Source organism: Geotrypetes seraphini, chromosome 3 (assembly GCF_902459505.1).
Source record: "Geotrypetes seraphini chromosome 3, aGeoSer1.1, whole genome shotgun sequence".
Taxonomy (NCBI): domain Eukaryota; kingdom Metazoa; phylum Chordata; class Amphibia; order Gymnophiona; family Dermophiidae; genus Geotrypetes; species Geotrypetes seraphini.
Genome location: NC_047086.1, coordinates 98,521,469 through 98,543,701, shown reverse-complemented (window position 1 = coordinate 98,543,701; position 22,233 = coordinate 98,521,469). Strand labels below are relative to the sequence as shown.

Here is a 22,233-nt window from a genome sequence, read left to right as displayed (position 1 = left end):
CAGTGGGCTGCCTGGGTTTTCTTTTTCCTTTTTTTTTCAATGGCACAGATATTTTGCATGTATTACACTCGCAAAATATCTGTCCCATTTTTTTAAAATCCCCCACCACCGCCACAGGCCCTCCCCAGCAACTCCTGACAATTGCATACCCCCAACAAATGCGGTGGACCCCCCCAACCTAAAACAAACAGCAGGAGGGATGCCCTCTCCATCCTGCCATGATGGACCTTCCCTCCCCCCCCCCAAAAAATAAAAAAGACAGGAGGGATGCCCACTCCCTCTTGCCATGAAAGCGACCACTTCCCTCCAGACCACCCTGCCCCATACCCTAAAAGTTGGGAGGAGGTACTGAAAACACCTCCTGCTCTTCCTACCTTGATGACGACACTGGGCCTTAGGCCCCTCCCCAGTGCTCAGACGCCTCAGGTCCCTCCCTTGGGGAAGGAGCCAAAGGAAGTCCCTGATTGGCCAATCACCTCTCTCTCAACATTCATTCAAATTGTCACTGATTACTTCTAACTTTCTGGATATAAAGTAATTCGGTAAAAATCAGAACTTATACCTCTTAACAATCTAGCCTCTCTTTCAGATTTCAGTCACTGAGCGGCTTCCTGAATGACTCCCGTTAATTCTTGAGATAATTCATAGGAGCCATTCGGGAAGCCGCTTAGCACAAACCAGCAGTGCCAAAGCGTGTTCCCACTCAGTACCACTCAGCGGCTGAAGTTGGAACTCGCAGCATTGACCGACTGGGTAAGCAGTGGGATAGGAGTGCAGAAAGCTCGCTCCTGCTCCCTACACCTCTGGACCACCAGGAATTTCAGCAGCAGAGGAGGTACGATGAATAAGGCAAGGAGGGGGGACAGGGTGGAGAGCCTGGGAAGGAGGGATGGAAGAGGGCTGGGTGCAGGGCCTGGCAGGGAGGTGTCTGGGTGCAGAGTCTGACAGAGGAGGGAGGGAAGGGGGCTGGGTGCAGAACCTGACAGGGGAGGGAGAGGGCGCTAGGTGCAGATCTTGGTAGGGCAGGGCACTTGAATATTAAACTGCCTGACATATCTGAGTCAACCATTTTTCCTCCTTTTTGGGGGAAAAATGGGGTTCTCGGTTTATATTCAAGTATATACAGTAGATAGGTGACAGAAATGTAGGCCCAGAAAACCCAGGCCTATATTTCCGGCACCTATCTTTTGCTGAGGTGCAATTCTCTATAGGACACTGTTGCGTGATTGACATGCAATCGGCAGCTGTTTTTTAGGCAGCCGCCAATATCGACGCCCTATAGAGAATCTGGGCATATGTGATATAATTTATTAAATCGCCTTATTATGTATTAATGTGCAGTAACATTCTAACGCACTAATACAAGTAAATGAGGGCCAAATTGTATGAAAATTAGCTAATCCAACTTCTCTTCCCTATCTCCTGAAAAGCCATTATTGCTATGGGTTGTGACCAGTCAGGTTCCGTGCCTGCCTTGGTCCCTGTGTTTTCATTAATGTCCACCAGGGAAGTCAGAGAGGAGCCCAGGTGAGATCAGGCTCAATTAGAGCAGGGCGTAGCTCCTCCCCATTGAAAGTCAGTAGTTTGCGCTTGGTGGTGAGAGGGAAGACAAGAATTTCTTTCCAAGTAGGGCATTTCTGGCAAGCTAGGATAATGCCTTAGACCTGGGTGTAGTAGAAGCTGGGGTCCACACCACCTTTGCAGCACAAGCCAATTTGGTGTCTGATAAAGCTGCAAGGGAAGCCAAGAGGATTAGCAACTCCTTTTCCAAGCCTGAGCTAAACTACTGTGAGTTTGTTGTTTTTTTTTGTCTTATTTTGTGGCTGTGTTCTTTTCCTGCTCCTAGTTACTTTCAAAGACTTTTCTGGACTGTACTATGGTTTGATAAGCTAAGAGTGAGTGGGGAAAAGTTTGCTATCAACTGGGTCGGAATTTTGAAAGCTGTTCTGTGTGCTTTTGAAAAGCAAACTTAGCGGACTCCTCTTTACCCAGCCCTGCTACAATTTTAGGCTGGAGAATTTATTTTGGTTTAGTGCTTGTACCAGGAATATTGGAGTTAAAAAGCATATCTCTGGGAACTGTTTTTGAATGCTATGAACTGGACTTACCTAAGCCCTGCTGAGGAACACACTTGGGAGAAAAGGAAGCTATATTGTAAAGCTGCTTGGTGAGAGTGTGAATCACAGAGAGAACCGCTACCTTAGGAGTGAAAATCCTGAATGCTGTCAGAGTGTTCCTCTAACCATGTGGTTTTGGACATTTTGTTTGTTAAATTGAGCTTTATGCTATTTTGATTCTTTGAGCCATTCTGATTCTATTTTGAACAGTCAATTTTCAATATTGACAGGCAACAACTGTGTTTGTGTTATTGATTGAGTTCCTTTAAAAATCCTGCAGGGTGACTCCAGTCCGAGTCACACGCTAGTGTACTTTTGTTGGTGGCCACTGAAGGCACTGTGGAGTCCCGACCAAGGGCTACAGTGTGGCTACAGGATGCATTTCATAATGTAAAACAACAAAACCATTGAAGGAACAAGCTAAATTGTAGAAAAATTGTAGAGAATAACTTTCTTAACTTTCTTAAACCAAATATTACTGACTGGAACAAGCCTCAGAAAATGGAGTAATTTCTCTCATACTGAAATTTCTTCCAAGAGAAGGAAGAGGTTTTTTTTTTTCTCTCTCTCTCTACTCCTGATGACATCACAGGCTTGAACCCGTCCTTCCTACCATTATTTAAACTATCAATTCATTATAATACTTAATTAATTACTTTATTAATAATTCATAAATTAATTCCTTATTGGTATCTTCTTATCTAATCTAAATCTTAAACACTTCATCAAATTTTAATACTTTATTGAATTTTTATTAAAATCTTATAACTAGCTTAGGGTTCTCTAAAAGACTGTTAAAAAGAACTACAATTCAGCTCAACTCAGGACCGGCAGCAGATAATGCTTAAACTTTTTAAAGTGTGTTGGTGCTTTAAGTGCTTCAACAAAGTGTCTCAGTGCTGTAAACAATTTTCATTTAATACTTTTCAGCTCAATTTGTTAATACTGCTTCAATGCTGTAAGCGATTTTCATTTAATTCTTTTCAGCTCAATTCATTTAGTACTGCAATGCTTCAATACTTCTCAAGAGTTAGAAAGTGCTTAAAGTGCTTGTGTGCTAGGATAAACTCTGAATTGATTTGGTACTTCATAAATTGTCTTAAGATTTCATAAATTCTCGCAAGTTCAAAGTACTTAGCTTATATCTTTGCTCTTTTTGAAACCAAAGTGGTTGCTTCATATTTTCTGTCTTCCGACGAGGCCTACATTTCGCGGGACAAATTTACCCACCCGCTGCATCAGGGATAACAAGTTTTAGCAACACTTCTTAGATTTAGCTGCACATTACTGTCGGTTCCATTTCATAATGCCCATTTTGACAAACAAAGCTAATAGCTGGAGTTATTCATATAACTTCACTGTTGCAAAGAACCCTGATAAGTTATTGATCATTAAAATGGTAATGTCATTCTTTAGTAGCCATTGTGATGGAGGAAAATCTATCAGATTCCTCCTCCTCCCATATGTAACATTATAAGAAGCGGTGGAGGAGTTACATGTACTTAATCTATTTAAAGCTGCATAAAACCATAAGACGTTGGGGTGTTAACAAACGAAGGGGTTCATTTACAAAGCTGTACTAACAAGTGGCCTGCGTTATGACTAGCATATGGGTTTCCAAAATGAAAGAAACTCTGAAAAAAATGTTCTTGATTCAGGCTTTTATTCGGTCTGTATTAAAAATATAGAAACAATCCATACATGCATAAGGGACCCAACATGGTCCGTGTTTCAATGATCACGTCTTTCTCAGAGGTCCTAGTTTTTTTGGGGGGCGCAAACTTTGCAGTACAATCCATACACCTGGGTTTATGTTTATTTTTCAACATCCACAATTGTTGTTTTCATCCAATAGCAAACATTAAGACCCCTGAGGAAGACATGTTCGCTGAAACACCGACTTGTTGGGTCCCTTTCACCTTATGCAAATGTGGATTGTTTCTATATTTTTAATACAGACTGAATAAAAGCCTGCATCAAGAACATCTTTTCCACAGTTTCTTTCATTTTGGTTTCTCAATTAACTGTGGAAATATTGGGTTTTCTCTTGCTGTTCGTCTTTAGCATATGGGTTTCCCAGGCACTAAGGCCACTTTTAGCATGACTGTAAAATGGCCACATTGTCTATTTTCTCAATTAATGGCCACAAGTTAATTTCTCAATTAATCAGTTAGCACACAGTGATGTAGCTATGCTAATCAATTAACATTGGGCATACCTATTCTCCCCCCCTCCCCCCCCAAACACTCCCTCAGGACAAATAAATTAAAAGTATGTTTTAGCACATGGAGGACATGCTCCGATCCAAAAACTACCACAGGACACCTGAGCTTACCCTCCCCCCTCCCCCCGAATAGTAGATTTTAATCTGAGGTAAGCATGCATTAGTGCTTACTGCAGCTTAGGGGTCCTTTTATCAAGCTGCGGTAGAGGTTTAAAGCGCGAAATACTGCCCGTTAAACCGCCTGCTACGCTAGCCGCTAACGCCTGCATTGAGCATGCGTTAGTTTTTTAGCCGGCTGTGGGGGTTAGCACGTGATGAAATGTCCGACGGGCTTACCTCGCTAGCGCGGCTTTATAAAAGGACCCCTTAGTAAAAGGGCCCCAAAGTACTTGATTATTCACTCATTTCAGAAGTTTGCATTCATTCACTGTGAATATGTGGAAAAACTTCTTAGTCTTTTTGAAATTTGACAGATTTTTAAAGGTTGCAATGGAATTGAGAATTTACTATTTCAGATGTATTAATATGTGCTATGCATTAATTTCAAAGCTTATTGTGAGGAGTACATTGTTAATGTTAATGTAAATGTTTAAAAAATAACTAATGCAGTCATGTTTGGAAAATACAGTAATTAACAGTTTACTATACATGTATACAGAAATTGGATTTGATTGGTTTAAATGTGCTATGATGTCACAAATTACATCATGTGACTATTACCGTATTTTCACGCAAATAACACGCACCCGTATAAAACGCGCACACGTGTATAGCGCGCAGAAATCACGATGATAAGCACAAAAACTTTGGTATAACGCGCTCACGATTATACCGCGCATGCTGCCCGACTCTCCGTTCACCCCCCTGACTTCCGTGCACTGCCCCGCCTCTCCGTGCGCTGTCCCGACTCTCCGTTCACCCCCCCCTGACTTCCGTGCACTGCCCCGCCTCTCCGTGCGCTGTCCCGACTCTCCGTTCACCCCCCCTGACTTCCGTGCACTGCCCCGCCTCTCCGTGCGCTGTCCCGGCTCTCCGTTCACCCCCCCCTGACTTCCGTGCACTGCCCCGCCTCTCCGTGCGCTGTCCCGACTCTCCGTTCACCCCCCTGACTTCCGTGCACTGCCCCGCCTCTCCGTGCGCTGTCCCGACTCTCCGTTCACCCCCCCCTGACTTCCGTGCACTGCCCTGACTTTCCGTGCGCTGTCCCGACTCTCCGTTCACCCCCCCCTGACTTCCGTGCACTGCCCCGCCTCTCCGTGCGCTGTCCCGACTCTCCGTTCACCCCCCCCTGACTTCCGTGCACTGCCCCGCCTCTCCGTGCGCTGTCCCGACTCTCCGTTCACCCCCCCTGACTTCCATGCACTGCCCTGACTTTCCGTGCGCTGTCCCGACTCTCCGTTCACCCCCCTGACTTCCGTGCACTGCCCCGCCTCTCCGTGCGCTGTCCCGACTCTCCGTTCACCCCCCCCGACGTCCGATTCATCCCCCCCCCCGGCAGGACCATTCGCACCCCCCACCCCGAAGGACCGCCGACTCCCCGACAATATCGGGCCAGGAGGGAGCCCAAACCCTCCTGGCCACGGCGACCCCCTACCCCCACCCCGCACTACATTACGGGCAGGAGGGATCCCAGGCCCTCCTGCCCTCGACGCAAACCCCCCTCCCCCCCAACGACCGCCCCCCCCAAGAACCTCCGACCGCCCCCCCAGCCGCCCCGCGCCCCCCCCTGGCGACCCCCACGACGCCCCCACCCCCCTTCCCCGTACCTTTGGTAGTTGGGCCAGAAGGGAGCCCAAACCCTCCTGGCCACGGCGACCCCCTAACCCCACCCCGCACTACATTACGGGCAGGAGGGATCCCAGGCCCTCCTGCCCTCGACGCAAACCCCCCTCCCCCCCAACGACCGCCCCCCCCAAGAACCTCCGACCGCCCCCCCAGCCGACCCGTGACCCCCCTGGCGACCCCCACGACCCCCCCACCCCCCTTCCCCGTACCTTTGGTAGTTGGCCGGACAGACGGGAGCCAAACCCGCCTGTCCGGCAGGCAGCCAACGAAGGAATGAGGCCGGATTGGCCCATCCGTCCTAAAGCTCCGCCTACTGGTGGGGCCTAAGGCGCGTGGGCCAATCAGAATAGGCCCTGGAGCCTTAGGTCCCACCTGGGGGCGCGGCCTGAGGCACATGGGCCCAACCCGACCATGTGCCTCAGGCCGCGCCCCCAGGTGGGACCTAAGGCTCCAGGGCCTATTCTGATTGGCCCACGCGCCTTAGGCCCCACCAGTAGGCGGAGCTTTAGGACGGATGGGCCAATCCGGCCTCATTCCTTCGTTGGCTGCCTGCCGGACAGGCGGGTTTGGCTCCCGTCTGTCCGGCCAACTTCCAAAGGTACGGGGAAGGGGGGTGGGGGGGTCGTGGGGGTCGGCCAGGGGGGTCGCGGGTCGGCTGGGGGGGCGGTCGGAGGTTCTTGGGGGGGGGACGGTCGTTGGGGGGGAGGGGGGTTTGCGTCGAGGGCAGGAGGGCCTGGGATCCCTCCTGCCCGTAATGTAGTGCGGGGTGGGGTTAGGGGGTCGCCGTGGCCAGGAGGGTTTGGGCTCCCTTCTGGCCCGATATTGTCGGGAAGTCGGCGGTCCTTCGGGGTGGGGGTGCGAGTGGTCCTGCCGGGGGGGGGGGGATGTATCGGACGTCGGGGAGTCGGCCGGGCAAGAGGGCTTGGGCTCCCTCTTGCTCCGATCGTGGATGCGGGTGCGGGTGGGAGCGCGTGCGAGTGGTCGTTCGGGGTGGGGGTGCGAGTGGTCCTGCTGGGGGGGGTGAATCGGGCGTCGGGCGGGGTGGGAACTGTGTTTTAAAACTTTCGTATACCGCGCTCACGCATATAACGCGCGAGGGGTATGCGCGGTAGGTAAAAACGCGTATAACGCGCGCGTTATATGCGTGAAAATACGGTAGGTAGTGTTCTTTATATAACAGTGTTAGATTATTTTAGCATGAATAATATCGATGTTTCAGGAGAATTACAAAAGACCTACTGAAAACAGCTTTAAATATAGCTTTCATATGGGTAATTCCTTTATGGCCATTTGAAACTTTAAATATGTATTCATTTTGGTTAAAGCAGTTTTAATGGCTGCCTGAATGGTTAGTCACAGTACTATGGTATTCTTGTGTTTTATTCTCAAGAGTCAAGCAGAGCCAAGGATACTTGGGAGATCAACTGGCCACACTCAAGAGGTCCTCTAATCGGGCCCAAACGCTAACTTTGATCTGTGTTACATGAAAGAGGAGTTGTAATAATGGTTGGCATGCACCACTGGTTCTCAACTCATTACTCAGGACACACCCAGCAAGTCAGGTTTTCAGGATATTCACAAGCCTAACAAAGATTTTCTTTCATTCTTTTCATTTTATGCAAATTTATTTCACGCTTATTCATCATAGGACTTACTGTATCCCGAGAACTGGATTAAGAGCCTCAGGACTAGGTAGAAGAAAAGAAGATGATTAAGAATTAGGATAGGGCAGGGAGGGTAGAATCTTAATTGTTACAAATTTATTTATGTATTTGATTTTTTAGCACATCCTCCCAAAGAAGCTCAGAATGGGTTACAAATTAGGTCATCAAGCATTTTCCCTATCTGTCCCAGTGGGCTCACAACCTATCTAATGCACCTAGGGCAGTGAAGGATTAAGTGACTTGCCCAGGGTCACAAGGAGCAGCATGGGATTTGAATCCATAACCTCAGGGTGCTCTAACCACTGTGCCATACTCTCCTCCAATGAATTCATTGAGTTTCATTTATGTTAGCAAAATAACATGTACCTGAACTAAAATAACGGAGGCTAATACAATAACTCATGAAATTCTGCTTCAGAATATATTATTTCCTTTCAATATGCATTAAGAATGTTATAATGCCCCAGTATCACTCCAGGGTGCGACCTCATCTGGTCTCCTTATCTCAAGAGAGATATAGTGGTGCTAGAAAAGGTTCAAAGAAGAGCGACCAAGATGGTAAAGGGGATGGAACTCCTCCAGTATGAGGAAAGACTAAAACGGTTGGGGCTCCTCAGCTTGGAAAAGAGATGGCTGAGGGGAGATATGATTGAAGCCTAAAAAATCCTGAGTGGAGTAGAATGAGTACAAGTGGATCGATTTTTTTTACTCCATCAAAAGTTACAAAGACTAGGGGACACTCGATGAAGTTACAGGGAAATACTTTTTTTTTTCACTCAGAGAATAGTTAAGTTCTGGAACGCATTGCCAGAGGTTGTGGTAAGAGCGGATAGTGTAGCTGGTTTTAAGAAAGGTTTGGACAAGTTCCTAGAAGAAAAGTCCATAGTCTGTTTTTGAGAAAGACATGAGGGAAGCCATTGCTTGCCCTGGATCGGTAGCATGGAATATTGCTACTCCTTGGGTTTTAGCCAGGTACTAGTGACCTGGATTGGCCACTGTGAGAATAGGCTACTGGGCTTGATGGATCATTGGTCAGACCCAGTGAGGCTAATCTTATGTTCTTAAATAGGGCCCCTTTTACAAAGCCACGGTAGCGATTGTCCAGCAGCAAATGCATGGAAGCTCATAGAATGAAATGGGCTTCAGTGCATTTGCCATGAAGGAATTGCTACAGCAGCTTTGTAAAAGGAACACTTAGGGCTCCTTTTACAAAGGCGTGCTAGCGGTGCGTTAGCCGCTACCGCCTCCTTTTAAGCAGGCGGTAATTTTTCAGCTAGCGCGCTATAACGTGCCCTAATCTTTTGCGTGCGCTAAAAACGCTTGTGCGCCTTAGTAAAAGGAGCCCTTAGTCTGTGCTAAATGAAATAGAGCATGCCAAGATAAAACTCAATAAAACACAAATGGAGCAGCTGGTCATGGAACCAACGCGAGGGGATGCCACTCTGGACCTAATCCTCAACGGGCTAGAGGGACCCGCAAAGGAGGTGGTAGTACTAGCACCATTATGGAACAGCGACCACAGCATGATCCAGTACAAATTAAACATAGGGACATCAAAGGTGAAAAGAACCACAACGACAGCACTCAACTTCAGAAAAGGAAACTACGAGGCCATGAGGAAAATGGTAGGAAAAAAGCTCAGCAACAGTTTAGAGAATATGAAGACCGTAGAGGAAGCCTGGACCCTGCTTAAGGGCACAGTGCATGAGGCAAAAGACCTGTACGTCCCAAGGTTTAGGAAAGGGTGCAAAAAAAATCGAGCTAGAAACCCAGCGTGGATAACAAATGCAGTAAAAGAAGCGATAAGTGACAAGAAATCATCCTTCAGAAAAAGGAAAAAGGACCCAACAATGGAAAACCAAAAAGAGCACAAAAGACACCAGAAAAAATGCCATCGAGAGGTCAGGAAAGCAAAGAGAGAATATGAGGAAAGACTGGCAGGAGAAGCAAGAAACTTCAAACCCTTCTTCAGGTATGTGAAAGGGAAACAACCAGCCAGAGAGGAAGTGGGACCACTGGACGACGGAGACAAGAAAGGAGTGATAAAGGAGGAAAAAGAGATAGCTGACAGGTTAAACAAATTCTTCTCGTCAGTCTTCACGAGAGAGGACACATCCAATATCCCAGATCCCGAGGAGATTATAAGCGGAGACCACGATGAAAAGCTGGTCCAACTAGAGGCGACCCGAGAGGATGTACTCCGACAGATAGACAGACTGAAGAGTGACAAATCACCGGGTCTGGATGGCATCCACCCAAGGGTACTAAAAGAACTGAGAAATGAAATAGCGGAAACACTTTGTCAAATATGTAATCTATCCATGAAAACCGGGCAGATCCAGAGGACTGGAAAAGAGCAAATGTCACGCCCATCTTTAAGAAGGGATCAAGGGGTGACCCGGGAAACTACAGGCCGGTGAGCTTGACCTTGGTTCCGGGAAAGATGATGGAAGCACTAGTTAAGGACACAATCTGCAAACACATAGAAGACAAGGGACAACTAAAGGTGAGCCAGCACGGCTTCTGTAAGGGAAGGTCGTGCCTCACAAACTTACTGTACTTCTTTGAGGGAATAAACAGCCAGATAGATAAGGGGGAATCCATAGACATCATTTATCTTGACTTCCAAAAAGGTACCTCACGAACGGCTACTTAAAAAGCTGTGGAACCACGGGGTGCAAGGGGATATCCACCGATGGATCAAACACTGGCTGGCAGGCAGGAAACAGAGGGTTGGAGTAAAGGGTCATTACTCAGACTGGCAATGGGTCATGAGCGGGGTTCCACAGGGGTTGGTGCTGGGACCGCTCCTGTTCAATATATTTATTAACGACCTGAAGACGGGGACAAAATGTGAGGTTATCAAATTTGCCGATGACACCAAACTCTGCAACAGGGTTAGAAGCACGGAAGACTGTGAAGACCTGCAAAGGGACCTAACGAGACTGGAACAATGGGCAAAAAAGTGGCAAATGAGTTTTAACATAGAGAAATGCAAGGTCATGCATGTAGGAAAAAAGAACCCAATGTTCAATTACAAAATGGAGGGATCATTGCTAGGGGTGAGCAACCTTGAAAGAGACCTGGGGGTGATGGTGGACTCAACGTTGAAAACATTGGCACAATGTACGACAGCCTCAAAGAAAGCGAACAGAATGTTGGGCGTCATTAAAAAGGGTATCACGACCAGGACGAAGGAAGTCATCATGCCGCTGTATCGTGCAATGGTGCGCCACATCTGGAATACTGTGTCCAGTACTGGTCGCCGCACCTCAAAAAGGACATGGCAGTACTTGAGGGGGTCCAGAGAAGAGCAACTAAACTGATAAAAGGTATGGAAAATTATTCATACGCTGACAGGTTGAAAATGCTGGTGTTGTTCTCCCTGGAAAAGCGGAGACTTAGAGGAGACATGATGGAAACCTTCAAAATCCTAAAGGGCATAGAAAGGGTAGACAGAGATAGATTCTTCAGACTGTGGGGATCCACAAGTACTAGGGGTCACTCGAAGAAACTGAAAGGGGACAGGTTTAGAACAAATGCTAGGAAGTTCTTTTTTACCCAGAGGGTGGTGGACACATGGAACGCACTTCCGGAGGATGTGATAGGCCAGAACACATTACAGGGGTTCAAGGAAGGTTTGGATAGGTTCCTAGAGGATAAGGGGATTGAGGGGTACAGATAGAACTAGTGGTAGGTTGTAGATAGAACTAGAGGTAGGTTATGGAAATAGTCAGAAATCACTTCATAGGTCACAAACCTGATGGGCCGCCGCGGGAGCGGACTGCTGGGCGCGATGGACCTCTGGTCTGACCCAGTGGAGGCAACTTCTTATGTTCTTATCCCTAATAATAAGCCTTAGGTAACACATATGTTAGATTAATTTTACTAGAAATTTCTGCTAAATTCAAGAAACTATCTTCAAGGACAGTTATGTATTGCTTTCCGTACTAATCATGATTATAAAATATATCAAAAATTTCCCATGGAGGATGAAGCTCTCTTAAAGCCATTGTTTTGTATCCATTATTAAGTTGCTGAACTACATACAAGAAGAAAGTGTTCTTATCTCCTTTAGAACTATGGATAAAATAATCCTGAAACCTTATGTTATTCCTTTCAGATAGTACTACACCATTGATTCTGATGTCAAGAAGCGAGTTGAGAAATATGAGTCACTGCTGCGTTATGCTAAAATCAATTGCACGAATCATGTCTGGCATTATTTTATACATTTCTAGAATTCATGATTCATCATCAACTGAATAATAAGGTAGGGCACTAAAGTCAGACTGTACAATGCATTGCATAAGTTAACTGGAAGCTTTTCTACTTTGTTGCTAAACTGTAGTATATTCATCTCTAAAATATTCCATATAAAGAAAACAGTTTAATGTTTTCTAGAAGCACTCTTCATAGTTTGTTTGGGTGTTTTGCTTTTTTTTTTTACAGTTTGCTGTTGCAGTCTGTAATTTCCATCCCTCTTTTTAGCTCCGAGTTATTTGTTTTCTTTTCAGGATACTGTCCGGCACTTGGCTCTTCAGTCTCCTTCCTGTAGCTAAGGGGGCATAATGTTTGTTCCATAACGTTCCAGTTCATTATGAGTCACCTTTGCAGGAGTATTTTTGTTGTGATTACATATCTAGTGCGGCTCTTAGTGCCCTCTTCTACTCCCTAATTAGGAACAAAAGGGACATGAGTCAAACTTGCAAATTTGCTTTCATCAGTTATTGATTCCTCTTTCCATTCTGCTGGATACTAGATCTTTTTGAAATAGGAACTCAGGCCCAGATTCTCTAAAAGTGCGTCCCGATTGTAGGCAGCTGTAGGCGTCCTACAGCTGTCTAATCAGCCAATCGGGATGCATGTTTTTTTTAAAAAAATGCTCCCCAGGCAGGCCTGAAGGCGCCTCCGGGAGCCTAGGGAGACCCGCAAGATGCCTAAGCTCGTCTAAGGGCCTTAGGCGGGCCTTAGGCTGAACCTAGGCGGCCCTACGCGTCTCCCTAGTAGATGAGAAGCTTAAAAATGTAGGCCAGCAAAATGCTGGTCTACATTGTAAGTAAACGCGGGCCGCTATACTTATCGCGGCAAGGGATCTCTCTGCCGCTATAAGTATAGCGGGCCGTGGCCCCTGACCGATCACTGGCAGGAGGGTGCCCAAACCCTCCTGCCCGAAGACGCACCCCCCCGACACTACCGACCGCCCCCCCCCTGACACTACCGACCGCCCCCCCCCCCCCCGACATTACCGATCCCCCCCCGACAATATCGGTCGCTGGCAGGAGGGTGCCCAATCCCTCCTGCCCGAAGACGCACCCCCCCCCCGGCGCTAACAACCCCCACTCCACCAAATCTGTTCTTACAGATGGGTCTTGCACGTCGAGCAAGCAGGCACGCCTCGTCGAAATGAGGCGGGCCCGCCCCTTCCCGGCCCATTCCGCTGAAGCCTAAGGCCTGATTGGCCCAGGCTCTAGAAGCCTGGACCAATCAGGCCTTAGGCATAGCGGGTCCGCCCATCCCCACTTAATGTAAGGCCTGATTGGCCAATCAGACCTTAGACTTAGTAGGGATGGGCGGACCCGCTATTCCTAAGGCCTGATTGGTCCAGGCTTCTAGAGCCTGGGCCAATCAGGCCTTAGGCTTCGGCGGGATGGGCCAGGAAGGGAGCGGGCCCGCCTCATTTCGATGAGGCGTGCCTGCTTGCTCGACGTGCAAGACCCATCTGTAAGAACAAGTTTGGTGGAGTGGGGGTTGTTAGCACCGGGGGGGGTGCGTCTTCGGGCAGGAGGGATTGGGCACCCTCCTGCCAGCGACCGATATTGTCGGGGGGGGGGGGCGCGTCTTCGGGCAGGAGGGTTTGGGCACCCTCCTGCCAGTGATCGGTCAGGGGGCCACGGCCCGCTATACTTATAGCGGCAGAGAGATCCCTTGCCGCGATAAGTGTAGCGGGCCGTGTCTAATCTAACCCGATTCTGTAACATGGACGCTGGTTACAGAATCGGGGTTTAGTTTAGGCCAATTCTGAATAGGACGCCTCTCCCGGGCGTCCTATACAGAATCAGGGCCCTAGGCCCTCGCCTTCAATATAGGCGGCCTGCCTGGGGAGCATTTTTTTTTAAAAAAACGTGCATCCCGATTGGCTGATTAGACAGCTGTAGGACGCCTACAGCTGCCTACAATCGGGACGCACTTTTAGAGAATCTGGGCCTCAGAGTCTACATGTAGCAGTAAGTGACAACACAACCAAAGTTTATTTTGCACGATAGCATTGCCTGATACATGGCAAACTGAGCAACAGTATGACGGTGGGTGATTTCAATTATCTCAATATTGATTGGATAAATGTTGCATCAGGGAGTACTAGGGAGGTAAACTTCCTAGATGTATTAAATGACTGTTTCTTAGAGCAAGTGGTCCAGGAACTGACAAGAGGGAGAGCTAACTTAGATTTAGTCCTTAGTGGAATGCAGGGCATAGTACAAGAGGTAACTGTGTTGGGTCCACTGGGAAACAGGAATCATAACATGATAAATATGAGCTGATATCTGGAGTGAAGTCATTAAAGAAATCTACTGTAGCAGCATTTAATATTTGAAAGGGTGGCCTATAATAAAATGAGGAAAATGATGAAAAAGAAACTATAGTGATCCACGGCAAAAGTTAGGACTTTAAATCAGGCTTGGATGTTATTTAAAAAGTACCATCATGGAAGACCATATATTTCATGTATTAACAAAAGGCGGAAAGAAGAGAAATTGAGAGCTGACATGGTTAAAAGGTGAAGTAAAAGACTATTAGAAACAAAACAAAAAAAAAAAACATCCTTTAAAGAATGGCAATTTAGATGCAAAGCATTGCTAAAGAAGGCTAAAAACAAATATGAAGAGAAACTTGCAAAAGAGGCAAAACCTCATAATAACAATTTTTTCAAGTATATCAGAATCAGAAAAACTTCAAGGGAACCTGTGGGACCATTGGATCATCAAGTAGCAAAAGGTACACTTGGGGAGGATAAGGCATAATGGAGAGAGTGATTTAATTTCTTTGCTTCAGTCTTTATGGAAGAAGATGTAAGAGATCTACATGAACTGGAAATGGTTTTCAAGGATGATGACATGGAAGAACTGAAAGAAATCTCAGTGAACCTGAAAGATGTACTGAGCCAAATCAATAAGTTAAAGAATGATAAATCACCTGGACCAGATGGTATATATCCCAGTGTAGTACAAAAAAACTCAAATATGAAATTGCTGATCTGCTGTTATTGATCTATAATTGATCACTAAAATAATCCATAGTACCTGAAGATTGGAGGGTATCCAATGTTATGCCAATTTTGTAAAAGGGTTCCAGAGGAGATACGGGAGATAATTATGAAAAATAAAATTACGGAACACACACAAAAATGTTGTTTAATGGGACAGAGTCAACATAGGTTCAGCCAAGGGAGGTCTTGCCTCACTAATTTGCTTGATTTCTTTGAAGGTGTGAATAAACATGTGGATAAAGGTTAGCCGGTTGATGTAGAGTATCTAGATTTTTCAGAACACTTTTGACAAAGTTCCTCATGAGAGACTCCTAAGAAAATTAGAGTGTCATGGGATAGAAGGCAATATTCTGTTGTGAATTAGGAATTGGTTATTGGACAGAAAACAGAGGATAGGGTTAAATGGCCATTTTTCTCAATGGAGGAGGGTAAATAGTGGAGTGCCACAGGGATCTATATTAGCACCAGGGCTATTTAATATACTGTACTTATAAATGATCTGGAAATTGGAATGACAAGTTAGATGATTAAATTTTCAGATGACATAAAACTATTCAAAGTTGTCAAAACACATATGGACTGTGAAAAATTGCAGGATAGCCTTAGGAAATTGGAAAACTAGGCATCCAAAAGACAGATGAAATTTGATGTGGATGCACATCGGGAAGAACAATCCAAATCATAGTTACCTTATGCTTAGGTCCACCTAGCATAGAGATCTGGATGTCATTGCACTGAAATCTTCCCAGTGTGCAGCTATGAGAAAAACATAAAAAGCAAACAAGAAGCTAGGAATTATTAGGAAAGGGATGGTAAATATGATCGAAAATAGGATTACATAGGGACTGTATTAAACACACACAAAAAATAATCACAGCATTAATCAAAGCTGTGGTAGAGGTTTCTACCATGGGCTGGCAAGGTAAATGCTTTGACACTCATAGGAATTCTATGAGAATCAGAGCATTTACCTCGCCAGCCTGCAGTAGAAATCTCTACTGCTATTTTATAAAAGTCAACATTATGAAGGTGCATTAGGGCCCTAACACTTTGACCAGTAATGCATGTTAAAGTATAGTAACTTATCTTAGATTATCATAACACTTTAACATAGAAACATAATGACAGATAAAGGTCAAATAGCCCATCCAGTCTGCCCATCCGCAGTAACCATTATCTCTTCCTCTCTCTAAGAGATCCCACATGCCTAACCCAGTCTTTCTTGAAATCAGACACAGACTCTGTCTTCACCACCTCTACTGGGAGACTGTTCCATGCAACTACCACTCTTTTTGTAAAAAAAATATTTCCTTACATTACTCCTAAGCTTATCACCACTTAACTTCATCTTATGCCTTCTCATTCCAGAGCTTCCTTTCAAATGAAAGACTTGACTCATGCACATTTATGCCACGTAGATATTTAAATGTCTCTATCATATCTCCCCTCTCCCGCCTTTCCTCCAAAGTATACAGATTGAGATATTTAAGTCTGTCCCCGTACACTTTATGACGAAGACCATGCACCATTTTAGTAGCCTTCCTCTGGACCAACTCCATCCTTTTTATTTCTTTTTGAAGGTGCGGTCTCCAGAACAGTACACAGTATTCTCAATGAGGTCTCACCAGAGTCTTAAACAGGGGCATCAATACCTCCTTTTTCCTACTGGCCATACCTCTCCCTATGCACCCTAGTATCCTTCTAGCTTTCGCCCTCATCTTTTTAACCTGTTTAGAATCACACCCAAGTCCCTCTCTTCTGTCGTGCACACAAGTTCTTCACCTCCTAAACTGTACCATTCCCTTGGGTTCTTGGCAAAGCCATGAGCGGTGGTTCATGCACATGGTGCCTTGGTCTTTGCAAAGTCACAATCAATGGCTCGTGCATGCAGCCTACTGACCCAGAACCCTTCTTATGATGCAGATGTCAGAGGGAAGGCTTCCTGATCAATGGATCACATGCAGGAGCCACCAGTCGTGGCTTTGTGAAGACCAGCGAACTGGATGCAGAAGACAATGCTTGTGGCTTTGCCAATTTAAGTGCAGCTGGGAGGAGGCAGTAAGCCAGAGGAGGTAAACATCCACGGGAGGCACGAATTTGGGATGCTGAACGGAGGGGGATGACGAGGGGTGCATTGGAACATGGAAGGGCGGAGGAGGGATGTGTTGGGACATGGAGGAAGAAGGACTGCATTGGCATAGGAAGGGAGAAGCAGGGTCACGTTGGAACACAGAAGGAAGAAAGGGAGCATAAACTTCGGACAAAGAATGGAAGAAAGGAAGGAAGAAAGGAGGAAGAAAGCATGAACTTGGGAGATAGGATGTAACAATGGAGGGAGTGAGGGAAAGAGATGCTGAGGTGAAGGAGGGAGAATTGTTGGGCATGGGTATCTGAGTGAGAGGGAAAGAGACAGTGCACATGGGGGAAATAAAGAAAGAGGTGAATTGTTGGGCATAGGGAGGGAGAAAGGAATATTGGACATGGTGGTGGGACAGGTATGAGGTAGAGATGCATGGGGAAGAGAGGGAAAAATATTGGATGTGGTGGTGGAGAGGTAACAGTGGGACTGATGAACAAAAATAAGTGTAAACATCCTATCTTTTCTTTCTGTTCAAACCACAGTACCTTATTTTGAGGACTGTTTCTGTAATATACAGTGGTACGGTGTTTTGCAAAACGAGCAAAACATTCGCAATATTGCTGCCTCACAAACCGAGCTTACCTCGATGTACGAGCACCTCCCCCCTGCTATCCGGCACCCCCCGCGCGATCCGGCACCCCTCCGCTCGCATCGCCCCCCCCCGCCGCGATCCAATATCCTCCGTACCCATCACCCACCCGAATGTATCACTTACCCCCCCATCTGGCATCCGGCACCGGCACCAAGGCACAGGACATGCCGGTGCCCGAAGATCTCTCATCCTTTTTGTTGGGCCTTCAGCATCTGCGCATGCTCAAGGCCTTAGTTCCTGCTCTCTCCGAGATTCTCGAGATCTCCGAGAATCTCGGAGAGAGTAGGAACTAAGGCCTTGAGCATGCGCAGATACTCAAGGCCCAGCAAAAAGGATGAGAGATCTTCGGGCACCGGCATGTCCTGTGCCTTGGTGCCGGGTGCCAATGGGGGGTAAGTGATGTGTTCGGGTGAGTGTTGGGATGGGGAGGATATCGGATCGCGGCGGGGGGGGGCGATTCGAGCAGGGGAGGATTCCGGATCGCGGGGGGTGGCAGATCACGTGGGGGGGCCTTCGTGAGCGGGAGGGGGGAGCAATGCCGGTTCATGGGGAGGGGGGGTAGAGCTGTGCCACTGGCCTCGGGGGGGGGGGAGGTAGAGCAGTGCCACTGGCCTCGGGAAGGGAATGAATCAAGCGAGTTTCCCTTACTTTCTATGGGGAAACTCGCTTTGATATACGAGTAATTTGGTTTACGAGCATGCTTCTGGAACGAATTATGCTCGTAAACCAAGGTACCACTGTATAATGTTTTTATAGACTGTGTACTGTACAGGATCTGAGTTACATATAAATTCAACTTAAGAATGGTTTTAAAAGGGGAACTCGTTCTTAACCTGGGGACTGCCTGTAAAATAACATGGCGTGACAAGCAGCAGTGGCATAGTAAGGGGGTATGTTGGGGTGGGGGATTTCCATCCCAGGCGCGGTCTTCCTAAGGGCGCAGCACCACCCCTCCTCCTCTCTGCCTCCCCGGCTCCTATCCTTGCTGCGTGTGCCCCTTGCCTTCCCCCATACCTTTCTTATTTCCCCAGCGCGAGGTTGCTGCCCGCCTCTGTACTCTCTCTGACGTCACTTCCAGGACCCGCGTCTAGGGTGTGACGTCAAAGGGTGAGCCGACACCAATATGGGCATGCTGCTTACGCCGGAGAAGTGAAAAAGGCATGGGGAAAGGGAAGGGGGAGAGGGGAAGGTGCGGCACTCGCTGCAGCCTCAGCGCCCTGAGGTTGCTGGTTCTAGCCCAGTGCTGCTCCTTGTGACCCTCGGCAAGTTACTTAACCCTCTATTGCTCCAGGTAGAAAATGACATTATCATGCTGGGTCTTCATGGCCTACTGCACACGCTGCCTGAGCATCATGCGAGGCTGCTTAACGTCTTGCTATTTTTGGCCCTTAAAAAATTCTTACATTGTTGGAAAGACCTATCTATGGTGAATTATATTAATTGGTGGAATACGTTATGCCTTACAGTAAAATATGAAAGTGTCATAGCAGAAAGGCACGAGTCTATGAGCTCATTTATCAAAATCTGCAGTCCGGTCAGCTCTTATTGCGATACAGACTGATTCGGATATAGATATCTACAACAGAACTTATGCATTATATCATTGCTCGCTATCCATATTTATACAGGGGTATAACTCCGGTGTTCCTCTGTGCTTTGGATATTGTATATGGTTATGGCTGCAGGTTGTGCTGACATTCTCTTTTTAGATAAGCAGGGGGGTCAGCTTGTTGTATTGCATAGATAATATTTTATGATGCTTTGCTTTGTACAACTTGTCTGCATCTTGCCTTGTTAACATTGATTGTATTTTTGTATTTTATTAAAATCAGTAAAAATCTTTGACCTGGAACACTCCATTGCCCCATATACATTAGTCAAATTGTGAGCCCACCAGGACAGAGAGGGAGAAATACTTGAGTAACTGAATGTAAACTGCGTAGGCTATAAGTGGTCTATAAATACTAAAATAAATAAATAAATACTGCAGGTTAGTAACTCCTATGGTAAATTAAGGCGAGGTAAAAAGCCTGACTTTTACAGCACCTTAACTACTTTATTTAATCTGCTTTATCTTGTGATCTTTGAGTTTTTTACACTGTTCTAAAGTTACTTAATTTTGCCTTTCATACTTCTTTTATAATGCTGTGGAGAACCTAACGACAAACAGCTTTGTGCACGTTTGGACAGAGCTGTGATCTGCTTGCACATTTAAAGATTTTTTTTTTTTCCTTTGTGGGTAAGGAATCTATAATAATAAAACGCTAAGCGCGCATGCGCACTCGCGCCGCGTGTTCCCTGATTCCTGATCTGTCGGGATGTGCCGGCAAGAGTGCGCATGCGCGCTTATTACATCACCCCTGCTCTCCATCTCGCGCCGCTGCATGTAGCTGCTTTCAAAGGGCCCGGTAAAGGTCAGAGAAGGCGGCAATCGTAAGAGGAGCCGCCGGAGCATTAAACTGGTCGGGGCTCGGGCTCCTGTGTCGGAGAAGGCGGCGATCGTGAGAGGAGCCGCCGGAAAGTTAAACTGGTCGGGGCTCGGGCTGTTCAGCCGTGCAGGCTCCTCTCTCGCGGTCTTGCCAGCGGACAGGAGGGGAGCAGCTAAGAGCACCCATGTCGTTGCCTCATTGAGGAGCTGGCAAGCCCAGGCAGGAAGGAAAGTAGTGAGTGTAGGAGGGGCAGGAGAAGCTAGACTGAGGGAAAAAATGCTGATGCACAGGGAAATGGAGGGAGAGGGAATGCTGCGGCTGCTGCATAGGGAAGTAGGGAAGGAGATAGGAAGAAAGACACAGGGGCAGGGAGAGAGACAGAAAGACAGACAGACAAGGGGGCCAGGGAGGGAGAGAGACAGAAAGAAAGAGCAGAAGGAAGAGAGACAGAAAGAAAAAGACAGGGGTAGTGAGAGAAACAGAAAGAAAGACAGATATATATTCTAGCACTAGTGGGAGAAAGGGAGACAGAAAGAAAAGAAGAAAGACACAGGGACAGGGAGAGACACAGAAAGACAGACAGACTAAGGGGGCCAGGGAGAGAGAGAGACAGAAAGAAAGACAGACAGACATATATTCTAGCACCCATTAATGTAACGGGCTAAAATACTAGTTGTTTATATGCTTATTTTTCTGGTCCCCTTTTTTTATATCTTTATTCATTTTAAAAGCCAATATCAAGTGCAACATATTATCAAGCAATGTACAAATAAATAGCACTTAATTCCATCAAATGATATAATGATATAATAAAAACATATAAATGATCAAGACCAACAAATTACAATCAAATAATAATTTAAAGGCATTTATCCCCCTCTCCCCCTCCTGGATGTGTATAATCAAAGGCCTAAAACCAATAATCAATCTTTACAAAATTTTGTCAATGGGTTCCAAACCTTCTTGAATTTCTTATAATGTTCCAATCGTATTGCTCTCATACGTTCAAATTTATAAGTTTGTCACAAGGATTCCCACCAAAAACTATAGTTTAACCTGTCGAAATTTTTCCAGTTTTTCATAATAAGCTGTATGGCAACTGTATGGCAACTCCCATCATAATAGAAATAGTCTATTATTAAATGAAGTTATTGGACTCTTGGCCCTCAATAACGTACCAAACAATACTACGTCATACATCAAAGCCACTGAAACTTCCTCTATTCTATTGATTTGATCCCAAATGGATCGCCAAAATTTAAGTATCAAGGGACAAAAGAAGAGCACATGATCCAGTGTCCCTATATTGAGATAACAGTGCCAGCATCTATTTGACTTAGAACTATCTAATTTTTGCAAACGAACAGGGGTCCAAAAACTTCTATGCGACAAAAAAAACAAACAAGTTTGTCTCATAGCTGTACATCTCATCCTCCAAGTCCAAATTCGTGGCCATTGAGTTGCAGAAATCTGCTGCTTAGTCTCAATTCTCCAAATAACTCTAAGACTAGTTTTTGGTTTTTTATTCAATAATTCAGATACTAATTTATACCACTTGGCTGCCTGATGCCCCAGGAAATCAGTCTGGAAGCACAGACCCGGTAAGCTATACTGAGTTTTTAAGTTTCACCAATCAGGGAACCCCTTCTGAATGGCCTGCTTCAACTGCAACCACTTATAAACTTGAGACTTTGCCATGCCAAATGTTTGTTGCAGTCGTGGAAAGTCAAGCAGCTTTCCATCTGATAACACATCATCCAGTGTGCGTATGCCTGCCTGCAACCAGTGCTTCCAGAGGATCTTAGACTTGCCAATTTGAATCTTGGAATTCAGCCATAGGGACTGACACGTGGATTGATGAATCAGAATAGGTATTAGGTTATTAATAAATTTTAATGTCTGCCATGTAGATAATAAAATTATATTGTCCTTATAAATCCTAGGTAACTTGATACTTAAAACATGACATAATCTCAAAGGAGACAAGAGTTGCCATTCTAAATAAAGCCTATCAG

General features: G+C 46.1%; 1 long non-coding RNA gene across 1 annotated transcript in view; it reads left to right on the top strand.

Moving 5' to 3' along the window:
• The first annotated feature begins 1,651 nt into the window (after window positions 1-1,651).
• Window positions 1,652-22,233, top strand: part of LOC117358119 — a 118,989-nt gene continuing 98,407 nt past the window's right edge. The window contains exons 1-2 of the long non-coding RNA XR_004538943.1: window positions 1,652-1,788; window positions 11,914-12,063. This is a non-coding gene — a long non-coding RNA (uncharacterized LOC117358119). The remainder of the gene's footprint in view (window positions 1,789-11,913; window positions 12,064-22,233) is intronic.